The sequence below is a fragment of the Pan troglodytes genome, chromosome 20 (assembly GCF_028858775.2).
Source record: "Pan troglodytes isolate AG18354 chromosome 20, NHGRI_mPanTro3-v2.0_pri, whole genome shotgun sequence".
NCBI classification, from domain to species: domain Eukaryota; kingdom Metazoa; phylum Chordata; class Mammalia; order Primates; family Hominidae; genus Pan; species Pan troglodytes.
Window position 1 is genome coordinate 21,374,653 of NC_072418.2, and position 21,213 is coordinate 21,395,865.

The 21,213-nt window shown below is 56.5% G+C and overlaps 1 protein-coding gene across 6 annotated transcripts in view; it reads left to right on the forward strand.

Annotated features, from left to right (window-relative positions):
• CRTC1 (CREB regulated transcription coactivator 1) overlaps positions 1–21,213 on the forward strand; it is a 99,348-nt gene that overhangs the window by 38,272 nt on the left and 39,863 nt on the right. The window lies entirely within an intron of this gene.

The following is a 21,213-nucleotide window of genomic DNA, read 5'->3' on the forward strand; positions in this document are numbered from 1 at the left end:
TTGTATTTTCAGTAGAGACGGGGTTTCACAGTGTTAGCCAGGATGGTCTCGATTTCCTGACCTTGTGATCCACCCACCTTGGCCTCCCAAAGTGCTGGGATTACAGGCATGAGCCACCACACCCGGCCTTTTTTTTTTTTTTTTTTTTAAAACAAGGTCTTGCTCTGTCGCCCAGGCTGGAGTGCAGAGGCACAATCATAGCTCACTTCAACCTCTGCCTCCTGGGGTCAAGCGATCCTCCCACCTCAGCCTCCTGAGTAGCTGGAACTACAGGCGTGATCCACCATGCCCAGCTAATTTTTGTATTTTTAGTAGAGACGGGGTCTTGCTATGTTGCCCCGGCTGGTTTCAAACTCCTGAGCTCAAGCAATCCACCTGTCTCAGTCTCCCAAAGTGTTGGGATTATAGGCGTGAGCCATGCACCTGGCCTCGACCTGCAAAGACTCTCTCCAAATACAGTCACATTCACAGATGGGGGGGTTAGGACATGGCTATGTGTTTCCAGGGGACACAGGCAACCCACAGCAGACATTCTGCCAAGTCCATCATCACTGGCCCTTACTGAGGTCCCCCAGCCTCCTCTGGGTCTGCCCAGGAGGTGCTGTGACGTACTTCACCCCATGATCCAGCACATGGGAGTACCTGGGTCACCGTGCAGCCGGGGTCTCAGCAGAGGCCGGAGTCTGCCCTGAGTCACCAGAGGCTGTGGGTTTTGGGGACATGCACCGGAGACCCCCACACCTATGCATCCGCTGACTAAGTCCCAGATGAGATTCATCCCAGCCCCGCTGCCATCCTGCCATGGGGAGCTTGCAGCCCTGAATGGGAGATGAGAAAACATGCCAAGCAGTTATCAACTTGTCTGGGGCCCCTTGGCTGGGGAGAGGAGACCTGGGGTGTGGACGCAGGCCACAGGCATGCCAGGTGCCTCCCAGCTGGCTTCAGAGATGCTGGGGGAGTGGATTGGAGAGTATCCCCCAGACATATGCGCCCATGTCCTAAGTCTTGGAACGTGTGACTCTGGCCTTATGTGGAAAAAAGGTCTTTGGGGGTGTGATGAAGTGAAAGACCTTGAGATGAGATCGTCTTGGATTTAGGATTGGCCCCGAATCCCATGACCGGTGTCCTTATTTAAAGAGGAGAAGACACAAGCACACAGCGAGAAGGCCACGTGATGAAGGAGGCAGAGACCAGAGTGATGCGGCCACAAGCCAAGGAGGCCAAGGACTGCTGACGGCCACCAGTTTTTGAATGGACATGATGTTCACATAACATGAAATTAAGCATTTTAGAGCAGGCCGTGGTGGCGTGTAGCACACTCCCAGTGCTGTGCAACCTTCCCTTCTGTCTGCGCCCAGAACATTTCCATCTCCCCAGAGGGAGACCTCACCCCGCAGGTAGTCACTCCCCATTTCCACTCCCAGCCCCAGGCAACCACTAATCTGTCTCTGTGGCTTTGCCTATTCTGGATATTTCATATCAATGAAAATCTCACACCATGTGGCCTTTTATGTCTGGCTTCTGTCACTCAGCATCGTGTTTTCGAGGTTTGTCCATGCTGTAGCGTGGATCAGTGCTACAGTCTTTTTTTTTGAGACAGGGTCTTGCTCTCTTGCCCAGGCTGGAGTGCAGAGGTGCAATCTCGGCTCACCGCATCCTCTGCCTCCTGGGTTCAAGTGATTCTTCTGCCTCAGCCTCCCAAGTACCTGGGATTACAGGCATGGGGCACCACTCCTGGCTAATTTTTGTATTTTTGGTAGAGATGGGGTTTCACCATGTTGGCCAGGCTGGTCTCAAACTCCTGACCTCAAGTGATCCACCTGCCACAGCCTCCCAAAGTGCTGGGATTACAGGCCTGAGCCACTGTAATTGCCCGGCCTACAATCATATTTTGTTGTACGGATGGACCACATTTTGTTTATCCATTTATTTGGTGGGTTTTGTCTTTCGGGTGTTGTTAACCGTCCACCTACCCTTTGTAAGTTTGTTGACATCTTATCTCCAATCTCCCCATGGGGAGAGACGGAGACCTGTCTCTTCCCATCTGCCTTAGCATCCTTGCTTCTGAAGACAGCTCTCTGGAAGTAGCAGGGCGTGAGGAAGGGATGAAGGGTGGGTGTCTGTGTCACCACAGCCCAGAGGTGCGGAGCCACGTGGCGTCTCCATGCTGTGGCTTAAAGTGTTGGAAGTTTGTGGCCAAGGCCAGTTCACTGGGGACCCCAGGTCCAGTATGGGTTTCCTAACAGTAGGTTTGCATCACATTAGATAAAAGACCTCAGAGAGAACTCTGGAGGGCAAGGGGGCATCTGGTTGGTATTTCTGCCTGATTGCCATTTGTTTGGGGCCTGGAGAGGGAGCCTTAGCTGTGTGTTTTGATGTGGTCAGACGGCCTGTGGGCAACAGGGCAGTGGCCCTGCAGGGACACTGGTCTCAGATGGAGTGAGACAGCCCCTGCGTCGACCCACCTTGCTGCCTGTGCCAGCTCCACAGCAGCCTCGTCAGTGTGGGGCACATTGCACACGCCACCGTCCTCTCAGTTGTCCCCGTGTGCTTGGAGCCCCCGGGAGGGAGGATGCACGTTGGCGTGTTAATGGCGATGGCATTCCACCGTCACCCCAGGCAGAAGCAGACACTGTATGCTGCACTTATGAGACATGTGAAACCTCCCTGCACAGAACAGAGCATCCCACATATGTGGTCATGGGAGTTGAGAGAGCAACACCGTGAGCCCAGGGCTTGTCCCCTGGGCTCCAGGCGGGAACCGGCGGGGCGGACAGGCTCCTCGGCAGCATCGACACAGCTCCCTCGTCCCCTCTGCAGATGGCGAGGCCCCAGGAGGGAGCAGTGACAGCTGATCAGTCTGTGGGGTGGGGTGTGTGGGTGCGTGGGGTGTTGTTCTCTGCACTTGCTAGGAGTCAATTTCATTTTCATCTTAGAGAGGTAACGGGTTGTTGCTGTGTGTGGGGGGATTCCATGATGAGCTGGCTCTAGGATCAAGGGACCTGGGGTGTTCAGGTTCTCAGCCCTGCCCTGGAAAGGGAGACAGCAGCACCTGTTGGGACTGGGGGGCCATGTGTGAGTTTCTGGTGGCTGCTGTAATATATTAAAGTACTACACCTGGGCTGCTTAGAACAAGAATGTCTTCTCTCATGGTTCTAGAGCCTGGAAGTCTAAAATCCAGGTGTCGGCAGGGCCGAGCTTCCTCTGGAGGCTCTGGGGAGAAATCTTTCCTGCCTCTTCCAGCTTTCAGTGGCTCCAGCCGTTCCTTGGCTTGTGGCTGCATCGCCCCAATCCCGGCCGTCCCCCTCTGCAACTGTGTCTCATCTTCTGTCTCTTAAAAGGGCAGCAGTCACCCGATGTAGGGTCCTCCCGGCTAATCTAGGATGATTTCTTCATCCCAAGATCCTTCCCTTAATTATGTCTGAAAAGACCCTTTTTTCAAATAAGGTCATACTCTCAGGTTCCAGGGATGAGGAGGTGGATATAACCTTTTGGGGACACCGTGAATTCACTCCCCAGTAGCTGAGCTGACCTGCATCGAGCGCTCGGGATCTGCCTCTCACCCTCTTGGTTGCCTTGGCAGTTCCCTAAGGCCTCTGACCCCGTCACCCCCTGCCCAGCTTCCCTCAGCACACTGGCCCCACCCGGGAGCGCTCCTGTTGGTCCGTCCCTTGGACCCGCCTGGAGCTGGGGGGTGTCCCCTTTGTCCTGAGTACACACCCAGGAGACCCCTGTATGCTTCACCTTGGGGAGCTCAGTATCTTTTCTTCATAGCACTCTAGGCCAGCGTCCCTGTGTGAGACCCCCTTGCTCCCTAGTGCCCCTGCCTGGCCCCTCATGGCAATGCTGAGGGGGAGGCCTCCTGTGACCTCTGACCTCTGCAGGCCTCTGCACCTCCAGCCCCTTCTCTCCCCCAGCTCGGGCCTGAGGCCAGCACCCCTTAGGTGGTTTGATCCATCTCAGTTGTCCCTCCCTGTGGCCTCCAGGGAGCCCCTGTCCAGCTCCCAGAATCCTTGCTCTCTGTCATCGCTTGGTTTCTGGGTTCCTGCCTGTCTCTATCCTGGAGAGGAGAAGGAGGAGGACCCAGAACCTAGGAGGCCTCGGCCACCCTCCTGGAGCAGAGGTTGGGGCAGCCTGGCCAGCCGTCCCCACACACGGGCCCCTGGGTCAGCGTTGGAGAAGGCATCAGTGCCAGACCTGTGGCTATGCGTGCTCACAGGGGCACCAGGCTGCCGGCTGGACCTGGCTTGGCCACTTGCATCCCTGGGGAGGCCTGGCCGTCCTTGGTGCCAGCCCCTCCTCCCTCTTCCTGAGCCTCCCACCTCTCTGGCCTGGGTTAGGGGCTTCTTTCTCCTCTTCTGAGTCTAATTCTGTCTTTCTCGCGTGGCTCAGGTATTCCGCCACCTTCCCCCAACACAGCCTGCGTGGTCTCCCTCTCCTGGCTTACAGGGTCCACCTCGGCCCTCCCGTGTTCTGGAGAATTCCTCTCTCCCCGTGTGTGGCACTTCCGGGGCTGCCGGTCACCCTGGCTGCTCCTGCTGCCCAGATCCCCTGGGGACATCCCAGGGACGGGGGCCACCCAGCCTCAGCCCAGGTCTGCCTGTGCCCATGCAGATCTGCAGTAAAGATGTTCTAGAAAGTGCTTCCTCCCGACTCATGTACCGCGCCCTTGATCTTCTCTGGAGTTGAGGCCGGGCCCTGGAACAGGCTCCAGCTCCTTGTTCTCCCAGCTGGTGACGCAGGAACATCTTTGCGCATAAATCTGCGTTCTGGACGATTTCCCTCAGGAGAGCTTCCCAGAAGTGGGATTACCAGGTCAGAGGGCAGGAACGTTGCTCAGGCACTCGGCGGACGCTGCCAAATGGCTCAGCCGGCGCTCCCAGCCACCTGCCTCTCAGAGCCCCATGCATTTCCAGCACCGCTGACGTGTGCCGGCCTCGCTTCACCCCTCGGTCCCCGGGGGACAGCAGAGGAGGCCCAGGCCCAGGAGGGGAGCTGGCTGCCCCAGAGGAGCCCTCAGGCGGCCAGCTATAGGGATGAGGTGAGAGCCATGGGCATCTGCTTCCTTGGGATGGTTCTTAGTGTGGGCTGGAGGTGACCTGGGGTTTGGTGAGTGTAGGGGGTTGAACAGTATCCCCTCAAAAGTTCATGTTCATCCAGAACCTGTGAGTGAGCTCATTTGGAAATAGGGATTTTACAGATGGACTTAAGTCATGATGAGGTCATTATGGAATAGGGTGGGCCCTAAATCCAGTGACTGGTGTCCTTATAAAGAAGACAAAGGCCGGGCGTGGTGGCCCACTCCTGTAATCCCTGTACTTTGGGAGACCAAGGCGGGCGGATCATGAGGTCAGGAGTTTGAGACCAGCCTGGCCAACATGGTGAAACCCTGTCTTTACTAAAAATACAAAAATTAGCCAGGTGTGATGGTGGGTGCCTGTAATCCCAGCTACTTGGGAGGCCGAGGCAGGAGAATTGCTTGAACCCAGGAGGTGGAGGTTGCAGCGAGCCGAGATCGTGCCACTGCATTCCAGCCTAGGTAACAGAGAAAGACTCTGTCTTGGGGAAAAAAGAAAAAAAAAAAAGAAGGCAAAACAGGCCAGGCACGGTGGCCTAGGCCTTTAATCCCAGCACTTTGGAAGGCCAAGGTGGGAGGATCACTTGAGGCCAGGAGTCCAGGTCTAGCCTGGGCAACATAGCCAGACCCCATCTCAGCAAAAAATTAGAAAATAATTGGCCAGGCTTGGTGGTGTGCTCCTGTAGTCCCAACTACTGAGGAGGCTGCGGCAGGAGAATAACTTGAGCCCAGGAGTTCGAGGCTGCCATGAGCTATGATTGTGCTGCTGCACTCCAGCCTGGGTGACAGAGTGAGACCCTGTCTCAAACAAACAAGGCAAAACAGAGGCACAGGGACAGAAAAGGAAAAGGACAAGGTCAGGCACGGTGGTTCACGCGTGTAATCCCAGCACTTTGGTAGGCCGAGGCAGGCAGGTCACGAGGTCAGGAGATCGAGACCATCCTGGCTAACACAGTGAAACTCTATCTCTACTAAAAATACAAAAAATTAGTTGGGTATGGTGGCACGCATCGGTAGTCCCAGCTATGTGGGAGGCTGAGGCAGGAGAATCGCTTAAACCTGGGAGGTGGAGGTTGCAGTGAGCCGAGATCACGCCACTGCACTCCAGCCTGGGTGACAGAGCAAGACTCTGTCTCAAAAAAAAAAAAAAAAAGAAGAAGAAGAAGAAAGGGAAAAGGACACAAGCAGACAGAAGCAAAGAATGAGGCGATCCGTCTACAAGCCAAGAAGTGCTAAGGATGGCCAGCAGCCGCAACAGCTGGGAGAGAGGCCACCTTGCTTTTATTTTATTTTTATTTTTTGAGATGGAGTCTCACTATGTTGCCCAGGCTGAAGTGCAGTGGCACAATCTCGGCTCACTGCCACCTCTGCCTCCCAGGTTCAGGAAGTTCTCCTGCCTCAGCCTCCTGAGTAGCTGGGATTACAGGCGCCCGTCACCATGCCCAGATAATTTTCTTTTGTATTTTTAGTAGAGATGGGGTTTCACCATGTTGGCCAGGCTGATCTCGAACTCATGACCTCAGGTGATCCACCCACCTCAGCCTCCCAAAGCGCTGGGATTACAGGCGTGAGCCACCGTGCCTGGCCTCCACCTTACTTTCAGAGCCTCCAGAGCTGTGCGGGAAACATCTCTGTTGTGTCAGCCACCTGGTTTGTGCTTATTTGTTACAGCAGCCTCAGGAGACTGATATCATGCCCAAGAGTTGGGGATGGACCAAGGGGGACTCTGGGGTCAGGACAAGTGACCCCTCCCCTGGTGTCCTGGCCCTCCTGGTGAGGTTGCACAGAGGTTGGGAGAATGTCCCGTCCTGGCCCATCTCTGCCTCTCCACCCCCTTATGTTACTAGGTGAAGAATTGTACATTAGCCTCATTTGAAACTTTATTCCCAGGCCTCTTCAGCTTCAATCGCTGCCCAGGATGCATTGTGGGTAAGCAAAACCAGGACAATGGGCTTGGGCTTAAAAGTATCAGAGATCCCGATTTCATTCATTCCTGACACCAAGTCACTTGAAAAAGCAGTCGTAACATCACAGAGCAGCTCCGGGGAAGTTCTCCGTGCCTTATCCTCTTTTTTAAATTTTTTTGGAGATGGAGTTTCCCTCTTGTGGCCCAGGCTGGAGTGCAATAGTGCAATCTTGGCTCACTGTAACCTCTGCCTCCTGGTTTCAAGTGATTCCCCCGCCTCAGCCTCCTGAGTAGCTGGGATTACAGGCATGTGCCACCACACCTAACTAATTTTGTATTTTTAGTAGAGATGGAGTTTCATCATGTTGGCCAGGCTGGTCTAGAACTCCTGACCTCAAGTGATCTGCCCACCTTGACCTCCCAAAGACCTCCCAAAGTTCTGGGATTACAGGTGTGAGCCACCTCACCTGGCCTTTTTTTTTTTTTTTGAGACAGAGTCTTGCTCTGTCGCCCAGGCTGGAGTGCAGTAGCACGATCTCAGCTCACTGCATCCTCTACCTCCCGAGTTCAAGTGATTCTCCTGCCTCAGCCTCCCAAGTACCTGGCATTACAGGTGCCTGCCATCATGTCTGGCTAATTCTTGTATTTTTAGTAGAGACAGGGTTCCACCATGTTGGCCAGGCTGGTCTCGAACTCCTGACCTCAGGTGATCCACCTCCCTTGGCCTCCCAAAGTGCTGGGATTACAGGCGTGAGCCACTGCACCTGCCCGCCTTATTTTCTTTAGAAGTTGGTTCAGGCTGGCCGGGCGCGGTGGCTCACGCCTGTAATCCCAGCACTTTGGGAGGCCGAGGTGGGCGGATCACGAGGTCAGGAGATCGAGACCATCCTGGCTAACGTGGTAAAACCCTGTCTCTACTAAAAATACAAAAAAATTAGCCGGGCGTGGCGGCGGGCACCTGTAGTCCCAGCTACTCAGGGGGCTGAGGTGGGAGAATGGCGTGAACCCGAGAGGCGGAGCTTGCAGTGAGCTGAGATCGCGCCACTGCACTCTAGCCTGGGCAACAGAGCGAGACTCCGTCTCAAAAAAAAAAAAGAAAAAAAAAAAGAAGTTGGTTCAGGCTGGGTGTGGTGGCTCATGTCTGTAATCCTAGCACTGTGGGAGGCCGAGGCAGGAGGATCATTGGAGCTCAGGAGTTTGCGACCAGCCTGGGCAACATAGGGAGACCGCGTCTCTACTAAAAATAAATTGGCTAAGCGTGTTGGCCTGCCGCTGTAGTCCCAGCTACTGGGGAAGTTGAGGTGGCAGGATTGCTTGAGCCTGGAAGGTTGAGGCTGCAGTGAGCCATGATTACACCACTGCACTCCAGTCTGGGTGACACAGCAAGACCCCATCTTTAAAAGAATAATAATAATAATAAGTTGGTTCAGTTTCATTTGCTTGGAAGCCCCTTCAGTTCCCAGCCCCGCAGCCCTGTGGCCTCCCCCAGAGGTGGTGTCCACACTCCTTATCCTCGTTCTTGGCCCTGCTGGAGCCTGTGGCAGATTCCTGGGGTTGCCTGTGAAACCAGGAGCTGTGACTCCTGCCTGGGCCTCAGTGATTATGGTGGGGTCACGCACTGGTGCCGGGGTCTGCCACACCCCACCCAGGGGCCACTGCCCAGCAGCAAGTGCACTTAGCCATGCAGCTCCCCACACAGATCGAGGTGGGATGGTGCTGGGTGCCAGCCATCCTGTGCTTATGTCCTGTCCAAGGCCGGCCGTGGCTTCTGCTGGCTTACCCTGAGAAGGTGGCCTGCACCTTCAGCTGGCCCTGCTGGTGGCGTTGGTGGGGATGGGCTCTCCTGAGGGCCTCAGCAGCCCATACGAGGTAAGGGCTTTTTGCCGTGTGTAGATCCCACGAAGCACATCACCAGCTCCTCACTCAGGGTCCCTCCTGCCTCCCCTGGATCTGCTGGGGCATGTCCCAGGCAGGGGGCGCCTAGTGAACACCGAGCCCCCCTGCTTCACACGCTACCTGGTGCAGCCCCTGGACTTTGGGGTGGAGTCGGGGTCACATTCACAGGGCCTTCCGGGTAGGCGTGTCTTCAGGATGGGCCCTTCTCCCAGTGTACTGGGGCCCCCCTACGCCCTACAGCCCTGCCGTGGAGTCACCGGCTGGGCGTTCGCCGCTCCTTGTGCTGTCCTGGTTTGGGCTTCATCTGCACCCTCCCCGTCCCTCTGCAGTGACTACCATGAGAGCTGGCCTGGCCTGGTCTCTGCTCCCTGTGTCCAGCCTCCACTCCCACCCCTGCAGTTCCTGCCGCCCGACCCGCTGCCTACCTCATCCTTCATCCTGGACGGTTCCTGTAACCACCCCTCCCAACTCCCTAGTCTCAGGATCCCTGCCCCCTCTGGGCCCTTATTGACCCTACTCTTCAGCCAGTGGTGCCCCCCTTGGTCCCCCTACTCCTGGGGACCAGCCCAGAAGCCGCCAGTGGCCCCTGTGGCTGTCTCCTCCTGGTGTGCCCCGAGTCGTGGCCTTAGTTGAGTCCCATGTCCAGAGGGAGCTTGGAGAGGGAAGGGCTTGTCCCAGGCCCTCCACAGTTCCGGGGCTGAGTATCCTTCCCTCCCTCCCTCCCTCCTTCCCTCCTTCCCTTTTTTAAGAGACAGTGTCTCGCTGTCACCCAGGTTGGAGTGCAGTGAGTGGTACAATCTTGGCTCACAGCACCCTCCACCTCCTGGACTCAAACAGTCCTGCCTCTGCCTCCCGTGTTGCTGGGACTACAGGTGTGTGCCAATGTGCTCAGCCTGGGCTAATTTTCTTAGGCTGCCATAGCAAAGCACCACGAATCAGGTGGCTTAAGACAATAGAAATGTCTTGTCTCTCATCTCTGAAGGCCAGAAGCCTAAGATCAAGGAGTCAGCGTGGCTGGTTCCTCCTGAGGCCATGAGGGAGAGCCAGTCTCAGGCCCCTTTCCAGCTCCTGGTGGCCCAGCGATCCTCGGCAGGCTCTTGACTTGTAGACGCGGCACCCCAATCTCTGCCTTTATTGCCGCTTGGCCCACTTTCCTCAGTGTCTCTGTCCTCCCCTCTCATGGGGGCACCAGTCATTGGATGCAGGGACCTCCTTAATTCCAGGATGATCTCATTTCAAGATCCCGCACTAATTACATCTGCAGAAACTCTCTCTTTTCAAATAAGGTCACGTTCCGAGGTTTTGGTGGACATGAGTTTCAGGGGAGCTGTGAGTCCATCTAACTAACACAGGACCCGATTCATCCTGGGCTGCCTGGCCTTGAACTCTGGGCTGCTCCTGCTACCTTACGCTGCCTCCAGCTGGACGGCAGGCCCCCCGCTAGCCCCCGTGCGTCCCCAGCCCGTGAACCCCACCGAGCAGGCACATTGCTTATCTTCGGGAGACTCATTACAGAAACACCGCCCACAGCTTCCTGCTCGTCACACCTCGGCTGCCTGGCTGCCCCGGGGGGTGGGGGGAAGGCACTGCTGGTCACCTTTGTACCACAGACACTTGGCCCTTTAGGGCTAGCGCACACTGGAGCCCGACCCAGGAACCCCCTCTCCTCACCCACCCTGCACCCCGGGGGCTCCTGCAGGGAGAGTCCTGGGCTCCGTGGGCTTCACCTGGGTTTGGCTGCCTGTGGTTGCCCCCTGATGACTTGGGATGTGGGGCGATTCTGGGCTGCCCAGTTTCAGATACACCTGTCTATGGACAGTTCCTGTAATTCCTGGGGGTGATGCTGGGCCCCCAGGGGCAGGGCATGTTGGCCTGCAGAAAGACACAGGCAGGCGGCTTATTTGTGAGCAGGTGCCACAGACTGAATTCTGTCTCCCACAAACTCACAAGTTGAAGCCTTCACCCCCAGCGAGGCTGTATTTGGAGGTGGGGCTGTTAGGAGGTAGTTAAGGTTAAATCAGGCCATAAAGGGGGGGTCCCGATCTCTAGGATTGGAGGCCTTGTAAGAAGAAGAAGAGAGATCTCTAAGCACACACAGCTGGGAGAGGCCATTCGAGGACTCAGAAGGTTGGCCCCCCAGGGCCAGGAAAGGCGCTGTACCTGGAACCTGGTCTGGGTACTGCTGGGCCCTGATCTTGGACTTCCAGCCTCCAGAAGGAAGGCATTCTGTCCAGAGGAAGACATTTCTGTCATTTAAGCTGCTTGGTCTTTGGTATTTTATCATGGCAGCCTGGGCTGCTAAGACAGAGGATTATTTTGGATGCAGGGATTGGGGGTCTGGCAGGGCTTCCTGGGGAGGTAGTGCTTGAACTGAGTCCCAGATGATGAATGGGAACTGTTGTGGAAGGTTCCAGACAAGGGCTTCGTGGGTGCAGGGCCCAGCGGCAAAAGGCGGAGGAGGGCCTTGAGTGCCGCCAGTGGGGAGTTGGGGTTTGCCTCTGGGGGAAGGAAAAGAGAGCTTTAAACCTGGGGATACTCCAGAAGCCTTTCAGAATAACGACAGGAGGCCGGGTGTGGTGGCTCACACCTGTAATTCCAGCACTTTGGGAGGCCAGGCAGGAGGATCACCTGAGGCCAGGAGTTCAAGACCAGCCTGGGCAACATAGGAAGACCCCATCTCTGAAAATAAAAAACTTAGCTGAGCGTGGTGGCGGGCACCTATAGTCCCAACTACTCGGGAGGCTGAGGCAGGAGGATCATTTGAATCCAGAAGATGGAGGCTGCAGTGAGCTGTGTTCACTCCACTGCACTCCAGCCTGGGCAATAGGGCAAGACCTGTCTCTTAAAAAAAAAAAAAAAAAGATGACAAGAGACAGCCCTCCCGGCTGGGGAAAGAGCCTGGATTGTAACTGAGGCCCCTCCTGTCTTCCCTTAGTGCCTCAATTTACCAGCTTGCAAAATAAGGGTACAGCTGTGTCTCCCTGCTCTTAGGACTGCTGCAAGGCCCCACACAGGGTGGGCGCTTGGCCAGCTGGCAGGGCTGGAGTCTCTTTTGTGGGGAGGGAGGCCCCTGTGAACCAGCTGTGTGCGCTCAGCCCCCGAGGGACCCTTCACACGTCCCAGCCGCCACCTACAAGAGAAACAAAACGTGCTCACGGCAGACCCTCTGTTCAGCTGGGTCTGGAAATTTGGCAGCAGCAACCATGCCTGATAAAAGGCATTCCGAGGCAGGCCTGGTGTTTGTGTATGTGGTTCTGTATTTACATGAGTGGAGGGAGCAAGGAGGCAGCAGGGGAGTGTCTCCAGGGCCCAGGAGACTCAGCCTGGAATCCACGTGCCCGTGATGCTCTCATCATCATTCCCTATCGCTTCCCAAGCTCGGCAGATGTTTACTGAGGAACTCTGGTGGACCAGCCATGCAGCGAGGGGTCAGCTCAGCTCTTCTCATCAGGCCCTCAGTAAACGTGGGGACCCACGGCATGGAGGGACTGAGGCAAAAACAAAGATGACAGCCAGAATGAACTCAGAATGGGCCAAAGACCTAAATGCAAGAGCTAGAAGTGTAAAACTCCTGTAAGAAAACAGAGGGGCTGGCTGGGCGCGGTGGCTCCTGCCTGTAATCCCAGCACTTTGGGAGGCCAAGGTGAGCGGATCACTTGAGGTCAAGAGTTCAAGACCAGTCTGGCCAACATGGTGAAACCCCATCTCTACTAAAAATACAAAAATTCGCCGGGCATGGTGGCGCGTGCCTGTAATCCCAGCTACTTGGGAGGCTGAGAATCGCTTGACCCCGGGAGGTGGAGGTTGCAGTGAGTCAAGATCGCGCCACTCCACTGCAGCCTGGGTGACAAGAGTGAGACTCCGTCTCAAAAAAAAAAAGTCCAGAACAGATAAATCCACAGAGACAGGAAACGGATTAGTGGCTGCCAGGGGCTGGGGGAGGGGAATGGGGAGTGACTGCTGATGGGGATGGGGTTTCTTTATGGAGTGATTGAAATGTTCTAGAACCAGACAGAGGTGATGGTTGACAGTGTACTAAACGCCTCTGAATCATTCACTTTCAAACAAGATCATGGTAAATTTTTTATGTGGATTTTATTGCAGCTTTTTTGAAAGTATATTTTTCATGTAAAAGATTAAAAAAAAATAGAAAGAAACAGGCCACAGAGAGAAACCAATGGTGGGCCGGGCACAGTGGCTTACACCTGTCATCCCAGCACTTTGGGGGCCAAGGCAGGAGGATTGCTTGAGGCCAGCCTGGACAACATGGGGGACCCTGTCTCTACAGAAAAAAAAAAAAAAAAAAAAGGCCATGGTGGTGCACACCACTACTCCCAGCTACTTAGGAGGCTGAGATGGGAGGATTGTTTGAGCCCAGGAGGCTGCAGTGAGCCCTGATCGTGCCGCTGTACTCCAGCCTGGGCCACAGACAAAGACCCTGTCGCAAATAAAAGAAAGAAAAGAGATGCGGGACGTCAGTCTCAGGCTGTGGCCTTGTTGCTCCAAGCTGTGTTCCCACACACACAGTTTCCAGAGGTGGGCAGTGGCAACACCCTGGGGAGGGTCCGTCAGGGCTGGCAGCTCCTGCTACACAGCAGGTGATCCCCTCAGTCACTAGCCTCTCCTGTTCCCCTAGGACCCAGTGCCTGGAGGTGGGCAGCAGCTCCCACATTCCCGGTGTACCCTGCGGCCATTACCCAGCCCCGGCCTCTGGGAGAATGAATCGGTCAGGGGATGCCGGGCATGCATCCCTTACCCCTATGGCGAGGCATCCGGGCAGAAAATCCTCCCCCACAACACGCACAGGTGATGGCGACGGGCATCTGGGCAAAATGCGTGAGATCTGGGGCTCTTTGCTGGGCCCTTGGAGGAGCACAGGAGGAGGCTTGAGGGTCAGACATGGGAAGTTCTATGTCCACAAGTCAGGGGCAGAAGGCTTTGCTGCAGCCTCCGACATCACTTGGAGCTTTGGGGGTACCTGTCAGAGACTTGGATGCCCCAGGGCTGGGCAGAGGCCTGAGGGCTCTTGTCCCTGTCTCCCTTCTCACACTGGCATCAGCCCCTCCTGGCATTGGGGATGCCGTCCCTGCTGGTGCATCTGGTTAAAAGCTGGCCTGGAGGGTGTTCACCTCCTTTGTTCTGCTTGATCCAGGGCAGTGACAAGGGGAGCCCCCGGGGAGCGGGGGATCCTGAGCATGGCACTGGATCGAGGCGCGCGCCAGCTCCTGTAGGCCTCGTTTTGAAGCCGAGGTCTCAACTGCAGGGAGCAGATGGCATGTCCCCTGGGAGTGCTGGGGCGGGGGCGATGACAGGGCTGTGGGGCCGGCTCTGGGCAGCATGGGCAGGTGAGGCCTCACGGTAGAGGCCTGGAGCCCTTAGGGGAAGAGTCCTGCTCTGGCTGTTGACGGTAAGTGGCTCCAGAAGCTTCCGTTCCCTCGATGACCGTATTTCACCCTTGGTGGCCCATCTCAGACCCTATGAGCTCCCAGTCCTGGGCCTTGGTACCTGCTGTTCCTCCTCCCCTGCAAGGCTCCCCAGTGCTGTGTCTCTGCCAGTCCACGGCCGCACAGTGGCTCAGGCTGAAGCTCCCACAGTCACCACTTGCCTGGAGATCTAATGCTTGCTGCCCGCTCTGGGCTGTGGGCTCATGTGAGCAGTGCCCATCTGGCTGGCTGGCTGCCATGTCCACTGAACCTAGAACCATGCCCAGTGCTGGGCAGACTCTTGCCTTGAGTCTGGCAGGGGAGGTGGGGACACTGCCGTGGTGGGGCGGGAGCCGGGCTGGCTGAGCGGGTGGGTGCCTGAGCCTTGGTTGGTTCTCAGCTGTTGACCCAGCTGGGCTTCACGCCAGCAGCAGGGGTTCCAGCCAGCGTGGACATGAGAGGATGAAGGCTCTTGCCCTGTGGGGGTGTCCTTCAAGTCGGCACACATCCCCACCTGCGGCTGCTGGGACGCTTGGAGATCCCTCCAAGGCCCAGGCCTCCTTCCCCATTCCAGGGTCCCTCTGCCTTCATCAGCCTTCCCAGAACTCCATCTTGGGAAGCCCTGAGTTATGGGGCTGCAGGGTCAAGGGGTGCGAATCCCCGGGGTCCTGGTCAGCTCCCAGGATCCAGGATCCAGGTACATCCTGTGCATTCGCTGGGCTGGAGAAAGTGTTCACTCCCCACCTTCCTCTTGTAGGGCCATGCCTCAGGCTGAGGTGCATGCTGCCTCTGCTCTCAGGCAGTCTCTGTGCTTTCTTGAGCCTCAGTTTCCCCATCTGGACTGTCGGGAGGGGCTGTGCAGAGGGCGGCCCCTTGGAGGAGGCTCAGTGCTGGGCAGCGGTGGCCCCAGGGGGAAGAGCCTTCTGGTACAGGCAGCACCCGTGCAAAGGCCCGGAGGTAGCGACTGGTGGCTCCGGGAGGAAGCATGTGAGCTGGAGCCTATGGTCATGGAGAGTAGAGACTAGACTTTGAAGCCTAGAGGTGGAGAGGGGGGGAAACTGAGGCCTGACTGGCACAGACAGCGCTTCCCTCCCTGGCCCCCCCACAGGGAGGCCCTGGGTCTGCCATGGCTTTGCAGGGCCGAGCTCAGCCATCAGCCCGCCTGCTTCCCTCAATCTCATTAGAAGGTTGGCCGGTTGCCATGGCAGTTGCTTCTGGGCGTGACCAAGGCTGGCCGGTCTGCAGAGCGAGCCCCAGGAAGGGCCGGCAGGTGGGGGTGTCGCTGTGCCCTGTGCAGAATTCCTGGGAGACTGGGTGCTGCCCAAACATCTCTCCACATCCTGGAGAAGTAGCCACAGGCGCATTACACTGGGGCCACCCGGCCTCCATTCCCCTACCTAGGGGCTCCTGCTCCATCCAGCCCTGTGGACGCTTCCTGGGCGGGGCAGGGGGCATAGACTCAGCAGGAGTGTGGACGTGGGCACAGACAGAGGCAGAGGTGGGCGTTCTCCAGGGCGAGGGTCCTGTCAGCAAGGGGCGAGGGTCAGCGGAGGCCTGAGAAGCCACCTTTACGAAGGGCTCTATAGAGGGGTCAGGTGGGGGGGTAGGACTTTGTGTGAGGGGGTCCCGGCGCAGGCTGTATCAGGAGCGGGGGTCCCTGCGGTCAGCTTGGTAGTGTCAGAGCTTCTGGGTCCACATCTGCCTCCCACGTGCCTCCACTGATGCTGGCAAGCTCTCATCTGAGATCGGGTGGCTTCAGTAACACTTGTCCCAGGAGGGGCCATGTGACTTCAGTCATGCTGGTCATGCAGGGGTTAAGTTTCAGGCATGTGGGGCCTCAGTTTTCCCATCTGGAGAGTGGCATGTACTGGTACACCCTCAAAAGCCCTGTAGAGGGGTGAATCATGTCCCACAAAAAGATACGTCCACACTCTCACTCCTGGAACCTGGGAAGGTGACCTTACAGTTGACTCCTGAATCAATGGTTTTGAGCCACGCATGTCTACTCATACGTGGATTCTCTCCCGCCTCTGTCATGCCTGAGACAGCAAGACCAAGCCGCCGCCCTCCTCCTGCTGCTGCTGCTCCTCCTCCTCCTCCTCCTCCTCCTCCTCCTCCTCCCTTTTCCTCCTCCTCAGCCAGCTCTACGTGAAGGACGGTGAGGACAAAGACCTTTGGGATAATCCTCTTCCACTTCACAAATAGCAAACATTTTCTCTTCCTTAATGATTTTCTTAGTATCATTTTCTTTTCTTTAGCTTTATTGTAAGAATACAGTATGTAATACGTATAACATACCAAATCTGTCTTAATTGACTCATATTATCAGTGAGGCTTCCAGTCAACAGTAGGCTATTAGTTAAGTGTTGGAGGAGTCAGAAGTTATACTGGACTGGGGCACGGTGGCTCATGCCTCTAATCCCAGCACTTTGGGAAGCTGAGGTGGGAGGACTGCTTGAAGGCAGGAGTTGGAGACCAGCTGGTCAACATAGTGAGACTCCATCTCTACAAAAGTTAAAAATTAGCCAGGCATGGTGGTTTGTGCCTGTGGCCCCAGATACTCAGGAGGCCAAAATGGGAGGATCACCTGATCCTGGGAAGCCAAGGCTGCAGTGAGGTGTGATTGTGCCATTGCCCTCCAGCCTGGGCGACAGAGTGAGAGCCTGTCTCAAAATAAATAAATGAATAAATAAACAGAAGTAAAAAGTATAAAAAGAAAAAAAATCATACTTGGATTTTTGGCCACATGAGGGTCGGCTCCCCAATCCCCGTGTTGTCTCAGGGTCAACTGTAGTTGGAAATAGGGCCTCCAGATGAGACCGTCCTGGATTAGGGTGGGCCTTTCTCTTTAATTGTAAGAGAAAGGAGAGCTGAGCCAGGCCCAGTGGCTCACTCCTGTAATCCCAGCACTTTGGGAGGCTGAGGCAGGCGGATCACCTGAGGTCAGGGGTCTGAGACCAGCCTGGCCAACATGGCGAAACCCCATCTCTACTAAAAATACAAAAATTGTCCGAGTGTGGTGGCACGCCTGTAATTCCAGCTACTCAGGAGGCTGAGGCAGGAGAATCGCTTGAACCCAGGAGGTAGAGGTTGCAGTGAGCCGAGATCGCGCCATTGCACTCCAGCCTGGGCAACAAGAGGGAGACTCCATCTCAAAACAACAACAACAACAACAACAAAGCCAGAGGCTGGTGCGATTGTGACTTGGGGGGCTGCTTCTTGAGCCGGGGTGTTGGGGATGCCCCTCTAAGGAGGGGCCGTCAGGCCTTGCATGAGGGGTCAGTGGGGAAAGGACAAGCTGGGGGCACTTTGGGGCTTGGGCGGCTGGAGGGAGTGAGGCTGGGGAGGCCGGAGGCAAAGCGTGGTTAATGGGGCGCCCACCCACCCTCAGCAGGGCCCTCCAAATTGCTAGTGGGGTCTACTCTCATGGCCGGGCAGCCAGGACCAGATGCCCATCTATCTGGCCCACAGGCCATGAGTGAGGGGCGCCCTGGGAGCTGCAGCTTTCCCGACTCCTACCGGACGCCTTCTCCAGGCCTCAGCTGTTTCACCTGTCGCCCCGCTTGTTGACAGCCATGGGGATGGTGTGGAGATGGGACACCTGAGTCCCAGGTCAGCCCCGAGCCTCTGTGTAGGGCAGGCTGGAGCTGCTGTGGCATCCCAGGAGCTCCCTCCAGAGCTAGCCACTGGCTCCAAGTGAGGGTTACACCTTGAGGTGGCTTGTGTTGCCTGGGCCAGCTGAGGAAGGGGGTGGCCAAGCTGCCGCCTAAGGCCTCCTGGGTTTTAATCTTAAGTGCTTGTACAGCCTCCAGACAGGCCTGTCACCTGGCTTGTGAAGTCAGCTGTGGAGGGGGTGCAGCAGCGTTCATTCATTCATTCATTCACCCCCTCACATCTTTGTTCACTTGTGGATTCCGCCGGCAGGCGCTGCTGAGCAGCGGGCCCTGGGCTGGCTGCTGGGTTCACGGAGCTCGTCCTCAGGGTCTCAGTGGTTTGGGGAGCACAGCATGGTGGGGGGCAGGGGACTGTGATGTGGCGATGAGAAAAGCTGTGATGTTGCCTGCAGTGCAGTGACATCTGGCAGTTCTTCCAGCTGAGGCCAGAGGTCTGTGGGGGCAGAGCCCAAGCTGGCGTCCCACCACCCTGAGACCCCAGAGAAAGGAGGACCCTGCTCCCAGGGGTTCCAGCCAGGCTGGGGAGGAAAGTCAGCTCCTGCAGACTCAGGAGTCTCCGTGCCCACCCTCTGGCTAGAAAATTCACTGGAAGGACTCCCCAGAAGCCGTTTTGTTCATGCTTATGGTTTATTGCAGCGAAAGGACACATTAAAATTACCCAAGGGAGGCTGGGTGTGGTGGCTCACACCTGTAATCCCAGCATTTTGGGAGGCTGAGGTGGGCGAATCTCTTGAGGTCAGGGGTTCAAGAACAGCCTGGCCAACGTGGTGAAACTCCGTCTCTACTAAAAATACAAAAATTAGCTGGGTGTGGTGTTGCATACCTGTAATCCCAGCTACTCAGGAAGCTGAGGTGAGAGAATCGCTTGAACCCTGGAAGTGGAGGTTGCAGTAAGCCGAGATAGTGCCACTGCACTCCAGCCTGGATGACAGAGCTAGACTCCATCTTAAAAAAAAAAAAAAAAATCACCCAAGGGAAGAGGCAGATGAGCAGGGTCCAGGAGAAACCAGGCCAGAACCTCCAGTCAGCCCCTCATGTGAACAGTGCATAATTCTCCCAGCATGGAGCACTGCCAGCCGCAGAAGCTCCCCTGGCCTGCATGTCCAGGGTCTGTACTGGGGGCTGGTCCTGTAGACGTGGCTGACCACCCTCATGGCCAACCTGTCTCTAGTCCCTCCAGATGTCAAGCTGATGTGCCCAAACTCCCACCCTAAAACCACAGTGTGAGCAGACTCTGCCATAGCCCAAGGCCTCAGGCATACAATGACACTCTTATCAGGCAGGATATTCTCCTGCAGGTCACCTCCCAGGAGCTGGGGACAAAGGCCAGACCTCTCTTGGGGCCAGCTTAACGCTTTTGCTGTACAACTCCTCATGCAAAACCAAGAATGAGCATGGGGTTCCCCAAAAGAAGAGCAGAGGCCAGGCGCGGTGGCTCATTCCTGTAATCCCAACACTTTGGGAGTCCGAGGCGGGTGGATCACTTGAGGTCAGGAGTTTGAGACCAGCCTGAGCAACATGGTGAAAAACTCTGTCTCTACTAGAAATACAAAAAAAAAAAAAAAATTAGCCAGGCATGGTGCCTGTAGTCTCAGCTAGTTGGGAGGCTGAGGCAGGAGAATCACTTGAGCCTGGGAGATGGAGGTTGTAGTGAGCCAAGATGGCGCCACTGCACTCCAGCCTGGGCAACAGAGCGAGACTCCATCTCAAACAAACAAACAAACAACAACAACAACAACAAAAAAGAAAAGCAGAGTCCCCACTCAGTGTCCACTCCTGGCCCAGGGGCTGTGCTCCGAAGCCTGAGTGCCTCCAGCAAAGTGGACAGGAGCTGGGAATTGTGGGCAAGGTTTGGACAGAGATGGGGCTTGGGAACCATGAGAGTTCTGTGTGTCCCCAGTCCTGTAGATTGTCCCCGCATCCCAGGTTTCCTGTGGCCTGGAGACATAGTGTAAACAAAGCTGCTTCAGGGAGTTCTTGCCCCTGTTGTCTGGCCCCCTGGGAGCTGGCAGCTCAGCCCGTGTAGAAAGCACATGTGGCATGAGTACCTGCTGTGTCACACGTCGTGTGTCCCTCTCACATCTGCCTGTAGCACTCACTCTAGGTCGGGGACACAGGTCCAGGAGGGGTCACAGCCTTTAGGGCCATACAGTCAGTGAGAGGTGAATGTAGCACAGGTTTCTGTCATGCTACTTGGACACAGAAGAGGGTGGAGAAAGTCACGGGAGGCCACAGGCGACCTATGCCCAGGTAGGTGTGGGGTGGGAGCTGTAGGACCCCCACCCTACACCCCCTCCCCCTGCTGCAGCCCAGAGCTGGCCTGTTTCATCTGGTGTGACTGCTGGGAGGGACACTGTGGATGTTCATTGTGTATGTGTCTGGCCAGCGGCCACCAAGGGCTCCCAGCACAGACCCTGGGCCGGACCCCTAGGCCCTCGAGAGCCACCCAATAACACACAAGGTTAATCTTACCATCGGCTCCACTTCAGCTCACAGGAAACAGCTGTTTACCTGGGCGAGGTGCTCAGCCGGGCAGGTGGCCAGTTCCCGGGCTTTACTTCCGCCTCCGGTGTCCAGGGCCCTCTAGGAAGCTGGGGCGGTGGGGCAGCCAGCTCTCCACGCACTGCCAGGAGCTGTTTGTAAGGAATGAGTCGGCCTTGTTGTGTACACAGTGTCCACCCTAGCAACCGCCCCTGCCGGGCCAGAGTGGACAACCACCCCTCCTTCCTGCCTGCCCAGCCCCGCCTCTCCTCATGGTGGCTGCCTCCCCCAGTTGCATGGCGGGCATCATGGACCAGCATCCCCAAGGGCCTCGGGTCGTGCCACCTGGGTCAGGGGCCTCTGTTACTGGCAAATCAGCATCAGCCACATGAAGGGGAGGAGGCCAGGTTCCAGCCCTGTTCAGAGTCAGTGTGACCCATCAGGGAGCTCCTGGCCCCTGGTTCTGTGCCCTGATGCCATCAGGGAGTGGGAAGCAGGGATGCAGCCGAGATGAAGGCACTCAGCTGGGCCCAGCCCCCAAGAGGCTGGGAGGGACCATGAGGAAGGAACATGGGGCTCAGGACCCTCTAGAACTCAAGCTGGGTCTGGGGGACTGACTTGGCTGCCCTGGCTCTGTGTGGGCTGCCGTCAGGATCACAAGTCCCACGCTTTGAAGGCCATCACCACGCTTCTGAGACAGCTTCCTCCGATTCAGGCCAGTGGAAAGCCGCCTGGCCTGCCAAGTCACAGCCTCTG